We start from the raw sequence: 14022 nt of genomic DNA, 5'->3' as shown, positions 1-14022 counted from the left end.
CCGAACATCGTAATCGTACTTTACTGGATATGGTACGATCTATGATGTCTCTTACTGATTTACCGCTATCATTTTGGGGTTATGCTCTAGAGATAGCTACATTCACGTTAAATAGGGCACCATCTAAATCCGTTGAGACGACGCCTTATGAACTATGGTTTGGCAAGAAACCAAAGTTGTCGTTTCTTAAAGTTTGGGGCTGCGATGCTTATGTGAAAAAGCTTCAACCTGATAAGCTCGAACCCAAATCGGAGAAATGTGTCTTCATAGGATACCCAAAAGAGACTGTTGGGTACACCTTCTATCACAGATCCGAAGGCAAGACTTTTGTTGCTAAATTTGGAATCTTTCTAGAGAAGGAGTTTCTCTCGAAAGAAGTGAGTGGGAGGAAAGTAGAACTTGATAAGGTAACTGTACCTGCTCCCTTATTGGAAAGTAGTTCATCACAGAAACCGGTTCCTGTGACACCTACACCAATTAGTGAGGAAGTTAATGATGATGATCATGAAACTTCAGATCAAGTTGTTACTGAACCTCGTAGGTCAAACAGAGTAAGATCCACACCAGAGTGGTACGGTAATCCTGTTCTGGAGGTTATGTTACTAGACCATGACGAACCTACGAACTATGAAGAAGCGATGGTGAGCCCAGGTTCCGCAAAATGGCTTAAGGCCATGAAATCTGAGATGGGATCCATGTATGAGAACAAAGTGTGGACTTCGGTTGACTTGCCCGTTGATCGTCAAGCCATTGAAAATAAATGGATCTTCAAGAAGAAGACTGATGCAGATGGTAATGTTACTGTCTATAAAGCTCGACTTGTTGCAAAATGTTTTCGACAAGTTCAAGGGATTGACTATGATGAGACTTTCTCACCCGTAGCGATGCTTAAGTCTGTCCAAATCATGTTAGCGATTGTCGTATTTTATGATTATGAAATTTGGCAAATGGATGTCAAAACTGCATTCTTGAATGGATTTCTGGAAGAAGGGTTGTATATGATGCAACCAGAAGGTTTTGTCGATCCAAAGGGAGCTAACAAAGTGTGCAAGCTCTAGCGATCCATTTATGGACTGGTGCAAGCCTCTCGGAGTTGGAATAAATGTTTTGATAGTGTGATCAAAGCTTATGGTTTTATACAGACTTTTGGAGAAGCCTATATTTACAAGAAAGTGAGTGAGAGCTCTGTAGCATTTCTGATATTATATGTGATGACATATTGTTGATTGGAAATGATATAGAATTTCTGGATAGCATAAAAGGATATTTGAATAAGAGTTTTCAATGAAAGATCTCGGAGAAGCTGCTTATATATTGGGCATCAAGATCTATAGAGATAGATCGAGACGCTTAATTGGACTTTCACAAAGCACATACCTTGACAAAGTTTTGAAGAAGTTCAAAATGGATCAAGCAAAGAAAGGGTTCTTGCCTGTGTTACAAGGTGTGAAGTTGAGTAAGACTCAATGCCTGACCACTGCAGAAGATAGAGAGAAAATGAAAGATGTTCCCTGTGCTTCAGCCATAGGCTCTATCGTGTATGCAATGTTGTGTACCAGACCTGATGTGTGCCTTGCTATTAGTTTAGTAGGGAGGTACCAAAGTAATCCAGGAGTGGATCACTGGACAGCGGTCAAGAACATCCTGAAATACCTGAAAAGGACGAAGGATATGTTTCTCATTTATGGAGGTGATAAAGAACTCATCGTAAATGGTTACGTCGATGCAAGCTTTGACACTGATCCGGATGATTCTAAATTGCAAGGCGGATACATGTTTTTATTAAACCGTGGGGCTGTCAGTTGGTGCAGTTCTAAACAAAGTGTCGTAGTAGGATCTACATGTGAAGCGAAGTACATAGCTGCTTCGGAAGCAGCAAATGAAGGAGTCTGGATGAAGGAGTTCATATCCGATCTAGGTGTCATACCTAGTGCATCGGGACTAATGAAAATATTTTGTGACAATACTGGTGCAATTGCTTTGGCAAAGGAATCCAGATTTCACAAGAGAAGCAAGCACATCAAGAGACGCTTCAACTCCATCCGGGATCAAGTCCAGGTGGGATACATAGAGATTTGCAAGATACATACGGATCTGAATGTTGCAGACCCGTTGACTAAGCCTCTTCCACGAGCAAAACATGATCAGCACCAAGGCTCCATGGGTGTTAGAATCATTACTGTGTAATCTAGACTGTTGACTCTAGTGCAAGTGGGAGACTGAAGGAAATATGCCCTAGAGGCAATAATAAAGTTATTATTTGTTTCCTTATATCATGATAAATGTTTATTATTCATGCTAGAATTGTATTAATCGGAAACATGATACATGTGTGAATACATAGACAAACAGAGTGTCACTAGTATGCCTCTACTTGACTAGCTCGTTAATCAAAGATGGTTATGTTTCCTAGACATAGACAAAGAGTTGTCATTTGATTAATGGGATCACATCATTAGGAGAATGATGTGATTGACTTGACCCATTCCGTTAGCTTAGCACTTGATCGTTTAGTTTGTTGCTATTGCTTTCTTCATGACTTATACATGTTCCTATGACTATGAGATTATGCAACTCCCATTTACCGGAGGAACATTTGTGTGCTACCAAACATCACAACGTAACTGGGTGATTATAAAGGTGCTCTACAGGTGTCTCCAAAGGTACTTGTTGAGTTGGCGTATTTCGAGATTAGGATTTGTCACTCCGATGGTCGGAGAGGTATCTCTGGGCCCACTCATTAATGCACATCACTATAAGCCTTGCAAGCAATGCAACTAATGAGTTAGTTGCGGGATGATGTATTACGGAACGAGTAAAGAGACTTGCCGGTAACGAGATTGAACTAGGTATTGAAATACCGATGATCGAATCTCGGGCAAGTAACATACCGACGACAAAGGGAACAACGTATGTTGTTATGCGGTTTGACCAATAAAGATCTTCATAAAATATGTAGGAGCTAATATGAGCATCCAGGTTCCGCTATTGGTTATTGACCGGAGACGTGTCTCGGTCATGTCTACATAGTTCTCGAACACGTAGGGTCCGCACGTTTAAGGTAGATGACAGTTATATTATGAGTTTATATGTTTTGATGTACCGAAGGTAGTTTGGAGTCCCGGATGTGATCATGGACATGACGAGGAGTCTCGAAATGGTCGAGACATAAAGATCGATATATTGGACGACTATGTTTGGACACCGGAAAGGTTTCGGACATTTATCGGAGTACCGGAGGTTACCGGACCCCCCCCCCCCCGGAACTAATGGGCCTTGGTGGGCCTTAGTGGAGAGAGAGAGGGGCCGGCCAGGGCAAGAGGCGCGCCCCCTCCCCTTGAGTCCGAATAGGACAAGGAAAGGGGGGCACCCCCCTTGCCTTTCCCCTCTCCCACTCCTTCCTTCCCCCTCCTTCTTGGACTAGGAAAGGGAGGGGCAAACCTACTTGGAGTAGGTTTCCCCCTCCTAGGGCGCGCCACCCCCTTGGCCGGCGCACTCCTCCTCCCCCCTTTATATATGGAGGAGGGGGCACCCCATAGACACTACAATTGATCTCTTGGTCACTTAGCCGTGTGCGGTGCTGCCCTCCACCGTAATCCACCTCGATCATATCGTAGCGGTGCTTAGGCGAAGCCCTACGTCGGTAGAACATCATCATCGTCACCACACCGTCGTGCTGGCGAAACTCTCCCTCAACACTCCGCTGGATCAGAGTTCGAGGGACGTCATCGAGTTAAACGTGTGCATAACTCGGAGGTGACGTGCGTTCGGTACTTGATCGGTCGGAACATGAAGACGTACGACTACATCAACCGCGTTGTGCTAACGCTTCTGCTTCCGGTCTATGAGGGTACATGGACACACTCTCCCCTCTCGTTGCTATGCATCACCATGATCTTGCATGTGCGTAGGAATTTTTTTTGAAATTACTACGTTCCCCAACAGACACACCTGAGAATCCCAATGATATTTCTATTTCTGATGTTGAAACACAATCTGGTAATGAGCATGCACCTAGTGATAATATTAATGATGTTGTTCATGTTGTTTCTCAACCTAGCAATAGCAATGATGTAGAGATTGAACCTGTTGTTGATCTTGATAACCCACAATCAAAGAATCAACATTATGATAAGACAGACTTTGCTGCTGGGAAGCACGGTAAAGAAAGAGAACCATGGGTTCAGAAACCCATACCTTTTCCTCCTAAACCATCCAAGAAAAAGGAGGATGAGGATTTTGAGCTCTTTGCTGAAATGATTAGACCTATCTTTTTGTGTATGCGTTTGACTGATATGCTTAAAATGAATCCTTATGCTAAGTATATGAAAGATATTGTTACAAATAAAAGAAAGATACCGGAAGCTGAAATTTCGACCATGCTTGCCAATTATACTTTTAAAGGTGGAATACCAAAGAAATTAGGAGATCTAGGAGTACCAACTATACCATGCTCCATTAAAAGAAACTATGTTAAAACTGCTTTATGTGATCTTGGAGCCGGTGTTAGTGTTATGCCTCTCTCTTTATATCGTAGACTTGATTTGAATAAGTTGACACCTACTGAAATATCTTTGCAGATGGCTGATAAATCAACTGCTATACCTATCGGTATTTGTGAGGATGTGCCTGTTGTGGTTGCAAATGTTACTATTTTAATGGACTTTGTTATTCTTGATATTCCCGAGGACGACATTATGTCTATTATTCTTGGTAGACCCTTTTTGAATACTGTGGGGGCTGTTATTGATTGCAAAAAAAGCAATGTCACTTTTCATGTTAATGGTAATGAGCATACGGTACACTTTCCGAGGAAACAACCTCAAGTCAACAGTATCAATTCTATTGGAAAAATTTCAACGATCACTATTGGAGGTTTTGAATTCCCTCTTCCTAGTGTCAAGAAGAAATATGATATTCTTATTGTTGGGGACATGCATATCCCCGTTGAGGTAACTTAGTGTTATTCGAAAATTCTCCGGTTTCTTGTTATTCGGAAAGAGTTTGTTAACAAGACTTAATCAACCTTGTTAGTGGATTCCTTTTTATGAGCATGAGATGGATGAAGTTAGAAAGCACAACCCTCTGTACCCTCCTTTTACTTTCTGTTATTTAGATTAAATAAAGCAAAAATGGTATTTTCTGTCTGTTTTCTAAATTATCCTTGCAATAAAAAATACCCCGGAAATAAAAGTTCTCCAAATGTCCTGAAAGTGATACCTGAATTTTTGTAGAATATTTTAGAATTATTGGCACTAAGAACACACCAGGGGGTCACACCACTTGTCCACAAGGGTTCAGGGCACGCCCACCCCCTGGGGAGCCCCCTGCCTCATGGACCCCATGTGGACCCCCTCCACTTATTCCATCACCCACACACTTTGTCTTCCTCCAGAAAAAATCATCCCACAGCTCAAACCCATGTTCTAGCTCATCTTGCTGTCATTTTTGATCTCCTTTCTTAAAGCTCCATTCGCAAAACTGCTTTGGGGGGTTGTTCTTCGGTATGTGACTTCCCCAATGGTCCAATTAGTTTTTGTTCTAGTGCTTTATTTATTGCAAATTTTTGCTCCTAAGGTGACCCTGTTCTTGAGCTTGCATGCCAAATTTATATGGTCCAAAGTAGTTTTAATGCATGATATGGCCTCTAGGCACTTGTAGGAGTAGTTGCTATCAATCTTATTGAGTTTTGTTTCACTTTTATTTTGAGTCACTAAAAATTTAAGAAATTTTCAAAGGGAGAAAATGTTGAAGAGGTTGTCGAGAGGTTCTTCGAGCCGAAGCTTGAAGGATAAGCAAAATGAAGAGAATAAAAAGCCCAAATATAATCTTCCTTGCACTACAGAGGTTCGGCCGCGCGAATGACCTTGTGATGAGTTCTTGAGAGAAGCCGGGATTTACGAGGACTTTTATTATTTGGCTGAGAATGCATGCCTCATTGACTTCCTCCGCGACCAGCGCAAACAGTATCTTCTACTCACTAATATGTTCGTGCAAATTTTTTATTTCCATGCTAAGAAATCACCACCTTCAGTGGAGTTTCACTTATATGATGAGGTTAAGGAGATGTCACTTCATGATTTTTGTCGGGTATGCAAGATACCCTTTGAGGGAATCATCGAGGAACCACATCGTAGGGATGTGGACGGGTTTATTGATAGAATTGATGTAGGAGAAACTAGGAAAATTTCAGATGCAAGAATTACCAGCATACATTTCCGTGTTCTATGTTACTTTGCGACATTTGCTAGTAGATGCTTAATTGGTCACAGGAAAATGGAAATCTTAGTGCCCCTGATATTGTAATTTTGCGCCATTCTTTGTTTTGTGATACTACATTCAGCTTAGGCGCTATTGTTGCTAAACGATTAAATCTGAACCGGACAAAGGGCCCCATCTTCGGAGGCATCTTTGCTTCATGCTTTGCTGAATACTTTGAGATACCTATTAGGCATTATGAGAAAGAGGAAAAGTTGTTGCCCCCTATTTTTCTAGATTATAAGAGTATGGTAGCACATGATTTTATTGTTAAAGATAAGAAGAAGATGCTTAAGTATAAATTGATATTTGATAAAACTCGCTGTGAGATTATTACCTTGCCTGCACCCTCTCTTTTTAACACACTTTCAGGCACGTACCTCATCTTACCTGAGGCTATTTATGCGTACTGGAGGCTGACACAAGTCCTAGAGCCTGAGCCGGAGCCACCACTTGATCCTTATCGTCAGTCTGTTTATCAGTGGGATCTAGAGGAGATCGCCAACCAGTGGCACCCTAAGGACCCTCCTCAGTACACCGGAGAGAGTAGCTTCGATCAGTGGCCATAGACCAACTTAGGCCAAAAGCCTAAGCTTGGGGGAGTACGTATTTCTCACCGACATTACATTCATGTTCACACACTTATTCTAGCTGTCGTTGCTCATACTTTTTCATTGTACTATCCATGCTAGTTTATTTTCCTTTTTAGCATTCTTCTTGTGTGTTTGAAAAACCTTAAGAAAAACAAAAAAATAAGTTGTAGCTTTTAGCTAGTTTACTTTCCATGCTTGTAGTAGTAGTAACTAAAAGAAAACCCAAAAAGATTTCTTGTTCTTCTTTTGCTTATTGTGAGCTTTCCCATGTAAATAGTTTTATTTCTTTTCTTTGGGGGTTGAGAGGAGAAGACCATGATGAAAATGTTGAGTGGCTCTCATATGCATTATTGTTGATCTAACCAAGAGCCCATATTACCTTGTCTTCTCCCTTGTATTAAATGCTTGCAGACTCCAGCTTAGTCCAATGCACGTGCACTATTATTATTATCCACACCGTTCGGTCGTGCAAGTGAAAGGCAATAATGACGATATATGATGGACCGATTGAGATGAGAGAAGCTAGTATGAACTCGACCTATCTTGTTTTTGTAAATATGATTAGTTCATCTTTCCTGATTCAGCCTATTATGAATGAAACAAGTTTGCAATGAAAAGTAGAGATTATAGTTGCTCATGCCATGCTTAATTAGCCAGGAGTTTATAATGGTTTACCTTGCATGCCAACATGCTATTAAAATGGTTGCGATGTGGTATGATAGGGTTGTATCCTCCTTTGAACAATTCGAGTGGCTCGACTTGGCACATGTTCATGCATGTAGTTGAAACAAAATCAACATAACCTCCATGATATTTATGTTCATGGTGAATTATATCCTACTCATTCTTGCACTCAGTGTTGATTAATTTTAATGCATGTTCATGACTGTTGTTGCTCTCTAGTTGGTCACTTCCCAGTCTCTTTCTAGCCTTCATATGAGTCCAAAGTTATTCCATATGAGTCCACCATACCTTCCTATAAGCGGTATCTACCTGTCGTTCCAAGTAAATTTGTATGTGCCAAACTCTAAACCTTCAAATGCAATTCTATTTTGTATGCTCGAATAGCTCATGTATCAACTAGGGTTGTCTATATCTTCCATGCTAGGTGGGTTATTCTCAAGACTAGATCATTGATGGCGCGCGTTGCCACGCCCGTCAATTTGTCCATGTAGTGATAGGAGTTAATATTAATGTAAGGAGGCATGAGCAAGATCCGGTATGCTTAGTGATAGGAGTTAATATAAATGGAAGGAGGAACGAGCAAGATCCGATATGCTCCAAATTAGGTCATAAATAGATACATAAGCTGGACGATCGATAACATGTTACGTACTCTCTTTGTAAATAGTGATCTAAATGATCTTATATTTCTTTGCAGAGGGAGTAAATAAGAAAATTCCCGTAGGTTCTCCCGGTTGACCCTCAAAATATAGCTCCCAATGAAATGAATGTTGTGAACCGACACAAGCATCTAGCATGGTTGCTCATGGTAGCACATTACTTAGTACTATCACATATTACCTCATTGTTGTAAGGAAACAACTGTTTATCAAAATCAAAATAACAATATGCATTGATGTTCTATACCAAATTATATAGTTACATGGGGTTTTGGGAAGCCAATATTAAAAAGAATGGGGGACAAATGACCAAACCCACAATGGGTTCTAAAATAGTGCGTCCTAATGGAAGAAATATCATCATGTTGTATCTGTACTCAACCTCTTGTCAACAGGAGTCTTGGAATTTGGACGTCATCCCCATGGAACTTCGATCAAGAGGTAAGAGATCTCCAGAATCTTGGAACGGAAGTTCCTATCCAAAGTCCATCATAAACTACATCGTTGTCCAAGCAAGCAGTACTCTGGAACCAAATGCCCTGAATTTGAATAAATATCTGGAGTAGCAACTTGGGGACTTTTGATATGTATGATAAAAGAAATGATTGCCTAAAGATGACCCAAGACAAATTTAGTAACTAAAGGAAATGAAGAAAAAAATGTACATTAACCTGAATGTCATATTCTACTTTCAGTAGCATTTTCATAATAGGGCATATTAAACGTAAAGGTAAACTAAAAACGGTCACAGTAAGTCTATGTCATTATGATTGCCTCCAAGCATAAAGAAATCACATAGTTTGGCCACATTCCAACATTTGGCTAAAAACCAGCAATGTTTCGTTTAGTTTAAGTGAGGGCTTCTCATGATACGATTTCTGAATAATTTACGTATGTTTCATATTTAAATAAAGCTGACTTCTCATATCTTTCATCATAGAAATAACCATATTGGTTTATTGCTCTTCCCCGGGCTCTGGAATATTTTACCATATCCTCTGCAGGTGAGACCCGCTTTGCTAACTGAGTCATAGTAAATTCCCACCCTACCAATAATTAATTTATGGAAGTGTTGGATTTGTAAGATGATCAAAATTTATATTGGTAAGCAGCATGTACGGGCAGGAGTTTTTATACCACAAGTGTATATGCCTCTCAGAAGGTTCTCTTAGAGGTTCATCTCAACAATATTCGTAGGCATTTCAACATATGAAGTGAAAAATCCTAAAGTTCATGTCAACAATTGATTTGCAAAGGTGTATTTGGTTTGTGTCAGCTTGGTTCATGAATATTGCAACCATTACACAAAGTACATGGTGTCATCGAACAAGAAAGAAAGCTTCTTATGACCTCCAAAGTTTAATATATAAAAAAAGCGGCAGAGAGGTAACTTACTGCAGCTATACCATCTTGCTGTCAAAATACTTGGCATTAAACTGAGAACCCTCTAGCGCCATTCCACCACCCAGGATAGCCAAAAGCTGGTAGATACGAAAAAAACTTGGAAATTATGTATCACAGTTGGTAGCTTTTAGTTAAGTAAATACAAGTGAGCATTCAAAAGCATCAGTACCAAAGCTAGGATTTGATAGATTCATAGAAAGATATGGAAGCAACTTAAGGCACCATGAGCTAGGCAGAACACTGATAACGATTGCAAACTTGTTGTACATGTCTAGTTATGTCGTTACCTCACTGTAAAAGATATTCTCACCGTCAGAACCCAACAATGCTTGAGACTTGAAGAACATTTCTTCCTTTGTCCGTTTATACTGAAGACCTGATAGTTAGACTATGTTAGTTATGTGATTCTGGAAGAAAAGGATAAAAATGGTTCAGAGAAAAAAAGGTAAATAAAAAGAAGAAATTTGATCAACTTGATTACCAAAGTCGTATTGACTTATATACATTACTAAAATAACGATTTGAACGACTTGTTCGACTAATATTTCTAGGGCTAGCATTTGATTTTGAACACATATAATCTCTAGTATACTTTTCACTTCTTCCACAATCCGTGCTTGTTGCTTGGGTAGGTGACCACCGAATAATATGACAAGCCAACAATACTGAAACTTTGTATACACAAAACCTTAATTTCCAACCATCTGGAGGAAACAACTCTATTCAACCCTGAACTCTTGTGTGTAGAGTTGCTTATGGATTAGGTAGTTCATGCAGTAGCATGGCACGGAGAAATTTAGTTGTTCCCAATAGACATGTCCTCTCTTGTGCAGCGCCATACATCACCTACAATCTGAATTCCACGGGGCACCAATCCGAGAGACCCGACCTACTTGTGCAGTTGCTGAGAACCATGGCGAAGAAGAAGTTGCCCACCAAGAGTCCCCTGTACCAAGAAAAACAGAGTATGATTGAATTAAAACAGAGTTACGATCTGAAATAAGATGAGGGAAGGTTAGTGTTTAGATGGTTGAGCACCTCTGATGGACGAGGAAGGCCACGACTGCGATATTGAGATGTGAAGGACAGGGGCAGTGCATGATGTCGCCGCGTTGATCAACCGTCGCCGGCTAAGGAAAGATGGGGCGTCATTCGCCGCCACCGCTGCGGCAAGATCCTAGCTTATGCGTGTGGAGATGTGTCCCAAACGCCAGCTGCCCATGCCGCACGCTCGCCCCTCCCAATAGCACCCGGAACCCTAGTGTGGTTTCCATCGCTACAACCTTGGCGAAGGCGTCGTCGGCTTGTTGCCGCCACCGCCAGCGATTTAGGGATGGGTGGCGTCATAGCCCGGCAAGCAGGTGCATCCTGGTGGGTGCGGCTGCTTGAAGTCAGATTGTGGGATGGGCGCCTCCCATCGAAGAGGGAGGGCAAAAGCCGCTTGGCCCAGATCTGGGAAGGATGACGCCACCTGAGGTCGCATCTAGCCACTGGCGGTTTCCGGAGGGATGGTCCGCCGGAACGGGAGGTCGAGGAGGTGAGGCGCTGCAAGCCCAATTGTTTGCGCGGGGAGGACTGCCACGACCATGGGAAGCGGACACGCCGCGGTCGCCGTTGTCATCCGCGTGGGAGAGGGAGGGGTGCGAGCGAGGAGAGAGGTCGTGTGGGTTTCTTTAGGAGGAGAGAGGTCGCGGGTGGGTGAGGAGAGATATTGTGTGGGTTTCCTTAGGAGGAGAGAGGTCGCGGGTGGGTGAGGAGAGATATCGTGTTATATTTCTCCGTTGCGATGGGCTTCTCGCTCGTAACGCTGAATTAGCCAGAGGCCCAATCAACCAGCGCGCTTCGATTTTTCCACGGGAGTAGCTTCCCTATAGGACAGACGGCCCACTTGCTGAAAAACGAGGGAGACAACGCCTTAACCGTGAACAGACGGCCAAAAGTGGCTCAATCGCGAAAATAAACGGCTGTGGTTGTTGATGGCGTGAGAGGGCTGGAAGGGTGTTCAGTTATAATATATTTAAATGAGTGGACCCCGCTCATCATTCACGAGAAAATGGCTGGTAACCGGGATGCCCAGTCCCATGCTTAAATTAAAATAATTGCAAACAAAACTCCCCAAGGATTGTTGTTAGTTGGAGGCACCCGTTGTTTCGGACAAGCCATGGATTGATGTTTGTTGGTGGGGGGGAGTATAAACTTTACCATTCTGTCTAGAAACTGCCTATAATGTGTGTAGAATGGAAGATATTGAGATCTCTTGGTTGTTATGTTGACAATGAAAGTATACCACTCAAAATATTATTTATCTCTGCATCAAAACTCGAGCTCTGGCACCTCTACAAATCCCTGCTTCCCTCTGCGAAGGGCCTATCTATTTACTTTTATGTTGAGTCATCATCCTCTTATTAAAAAGCACCAGTTGGAGAGCACCGCTGTCATTTGCATGCATTGCTATTAATTTACATTGAGTATGACTGGATCTCTTTTACCATGAATTACAATCTCCAGTCAGTCCTTGATCTTCAGGGGAGCTCTGCATTTATGTTTTGCGATCTCAGAAAGGGCTAGCGAGATACCATCTTGTTATATCATATTATGGTTGTTTTGAGAAAGTGTTGTCATTCGAGATTTACTATTATTGCTCGCTAGTTGATTATGCCATTGACATGAGTAAATATGAGACCTAAATGTTATTGTGAATATGGTTAGTTCATAATCTTTGCTGAAAACTTGAATGTTGGCTTTACATATTTGCAACAACAAGATCAAACAGAGTTTGTATATTTTTTATTTATCACTTTCAGTTTGTCAACTGAATTGCTTGAGGACAAGCAAAGGTTTAAGTATGGGGGAGTTGATACGTCTCCATCGTATATACTTTTCCAAACACTTTTGACCTTGTTTTGGACTCTAACTTGCATGATTTGAATGGAACTAACCCGGACTGATGTTGTTTTCAGCAGAATTGCTATGGTGTTAATTTTGTGCAGAAATAAAAGTTCTCGGAATAACCTGAAAATCAACGGAGACACATTTTGGAATAAAAAAATACTGGCGAAAGAATCAACACCAGGGGGCCCACACCCTGTCCACGAGGGTGCACGGCGCCCCCCCCCCCCCCCCCGGGGGGGGGCGCCCCTGCCTCGTGGGCCCCCTGAGGCTCCACCAACGTCAACTCCAACTCTATATATTCATGTTCGGGGAGAAAAAAATAGGAGAGAAGGATTCATCTCGTTTTACGATACAGAGCCGCCGCCAAGCCCTAATCTCTCTCGGGAGGGCTGATCTGGAGTCTGTTCAGGGCTCCGGAGAGGGAAATCCGTCGCCATCCACTACAAGAAATATGTCAACTTGTGACCCTCACTATTGGCCGCTAAAAGCTCATAGTTTTTCATTTGCGACCTTTTTGTGACCAAAAACAGAAGGTCAAAAGCTGGCGGTCATAAACTGAAATTAGCGACCTTCTCTCAAAAGGTCGTTGAACCCATGACATTTTATTTTGGTCACTGGCTGTCTACCCAGGCCACGTCGGATCCAACGTGGCAATCTGACGTGGCAAAATTGCGACCAATTGAAAAGTTCAAAAATTAGAATCGGCCCGGTCCAATTGGGTGTTTATATGGGCCGAGCCCATTAATTCAGCCCATTTGTTGTTTTTTTCTTTCAATTTTTGTTAGCTTCATGGGCCAAGCCCAACATCGCAGCCTTTTTATTTTTGGGCCATGGCCATTTTGGCTGAGAAGTTCAAGTATTTTTTTAAGATGGGTCCCAATTGTCAGGTTCTTCTAGTAAGTGGGTCCCAATTGTCAAGGTCATTTTCTTTAAATTTCAATTTGCTAGTAAATAAATCACCAACATTCAAATGGGAACAGATAGAGAACACACGTAGTACTTCACATAATAGCCAGAATCAGTTTGATACATTATACAACAAAGATACAATAGCAGAATCATTGTGTTACATCATCATATAACACATATACACTGGCAATCACAGTCTAGATACTCCAGGTCTCTTAAACTTCGCATTCCCCAGATTCCCAGCTTCCAAATCTGCAGCACAAAATCAACGCCATGTTAATAGACCAAACTTGGTGTTACAACAGATGAATGATAACACAAATTGAGCTTGCTAGTACCATGCTTTTTGTTCTCCAACTAGTTAAAATGAGATACCCATTCATACAAGAAAACAGAGACACAAGATGAATACACAGCAGGATTGACAAGTACACAGTAGGATTCAATAATTTTTTAGGATCGCAAGACACCAATATAAGCTGGAATTGACAAGTACACAGCAGGATTCAATTCATCTTGCCCATATACAGCAACCAACAGACATCTAACATTTCAGCATGCACATACAATTTATTTACTTATTTTTTAGCAAAACCGCCCACTGCCAAATAGAATGTCCTTTC

General features: G+C 41.6%; 1 long non-coding RNA gene across 1 annotated transcript; it reads right to left on the bottom strand.

Annotated features, from left to right (window-relative positions):
* Nucleotides 1-9468: 9468 nt before the first annotated feature.
* On the bottom strand, nucleotides 9469-10505 carry LOC123106978 (uncharacterized). The gene is made up of 3 exons (XR_006451560.1): nucleotides 10445-10505; nucleotides 9886-9974; nucleotides 9469-9675 (listed from the first exon to the last, which is right to left on the bottom strand). It is a non-coding gene; the product is annotated as an uncharacterized lncRNA (long non-coding RNA).
* Nucleotides 10506-14022: the final 3517 nt, after the last annotated feature.

Source organism: Triticum aestivum, chromosome 5A (assembly GCF_018294505.1).
Source record: "Triticum aestivum cultivar Chinese Spring chromosome 5A, IWGSC CS RefSeq v2.1, whole genome shotgun sequence".
In the NCBI taxonomy this organism is placed as follows: Eukaryota; Viridiplantae; Streptophyta; class Magnoliopsida; order Poales; family Poaceae; genus Triticum; species Triticum aestivum.
Note: the sequence above shows the minus strand (reverse complement) of the source record. Positions and strands in the feature narration are given on the sequence as shown.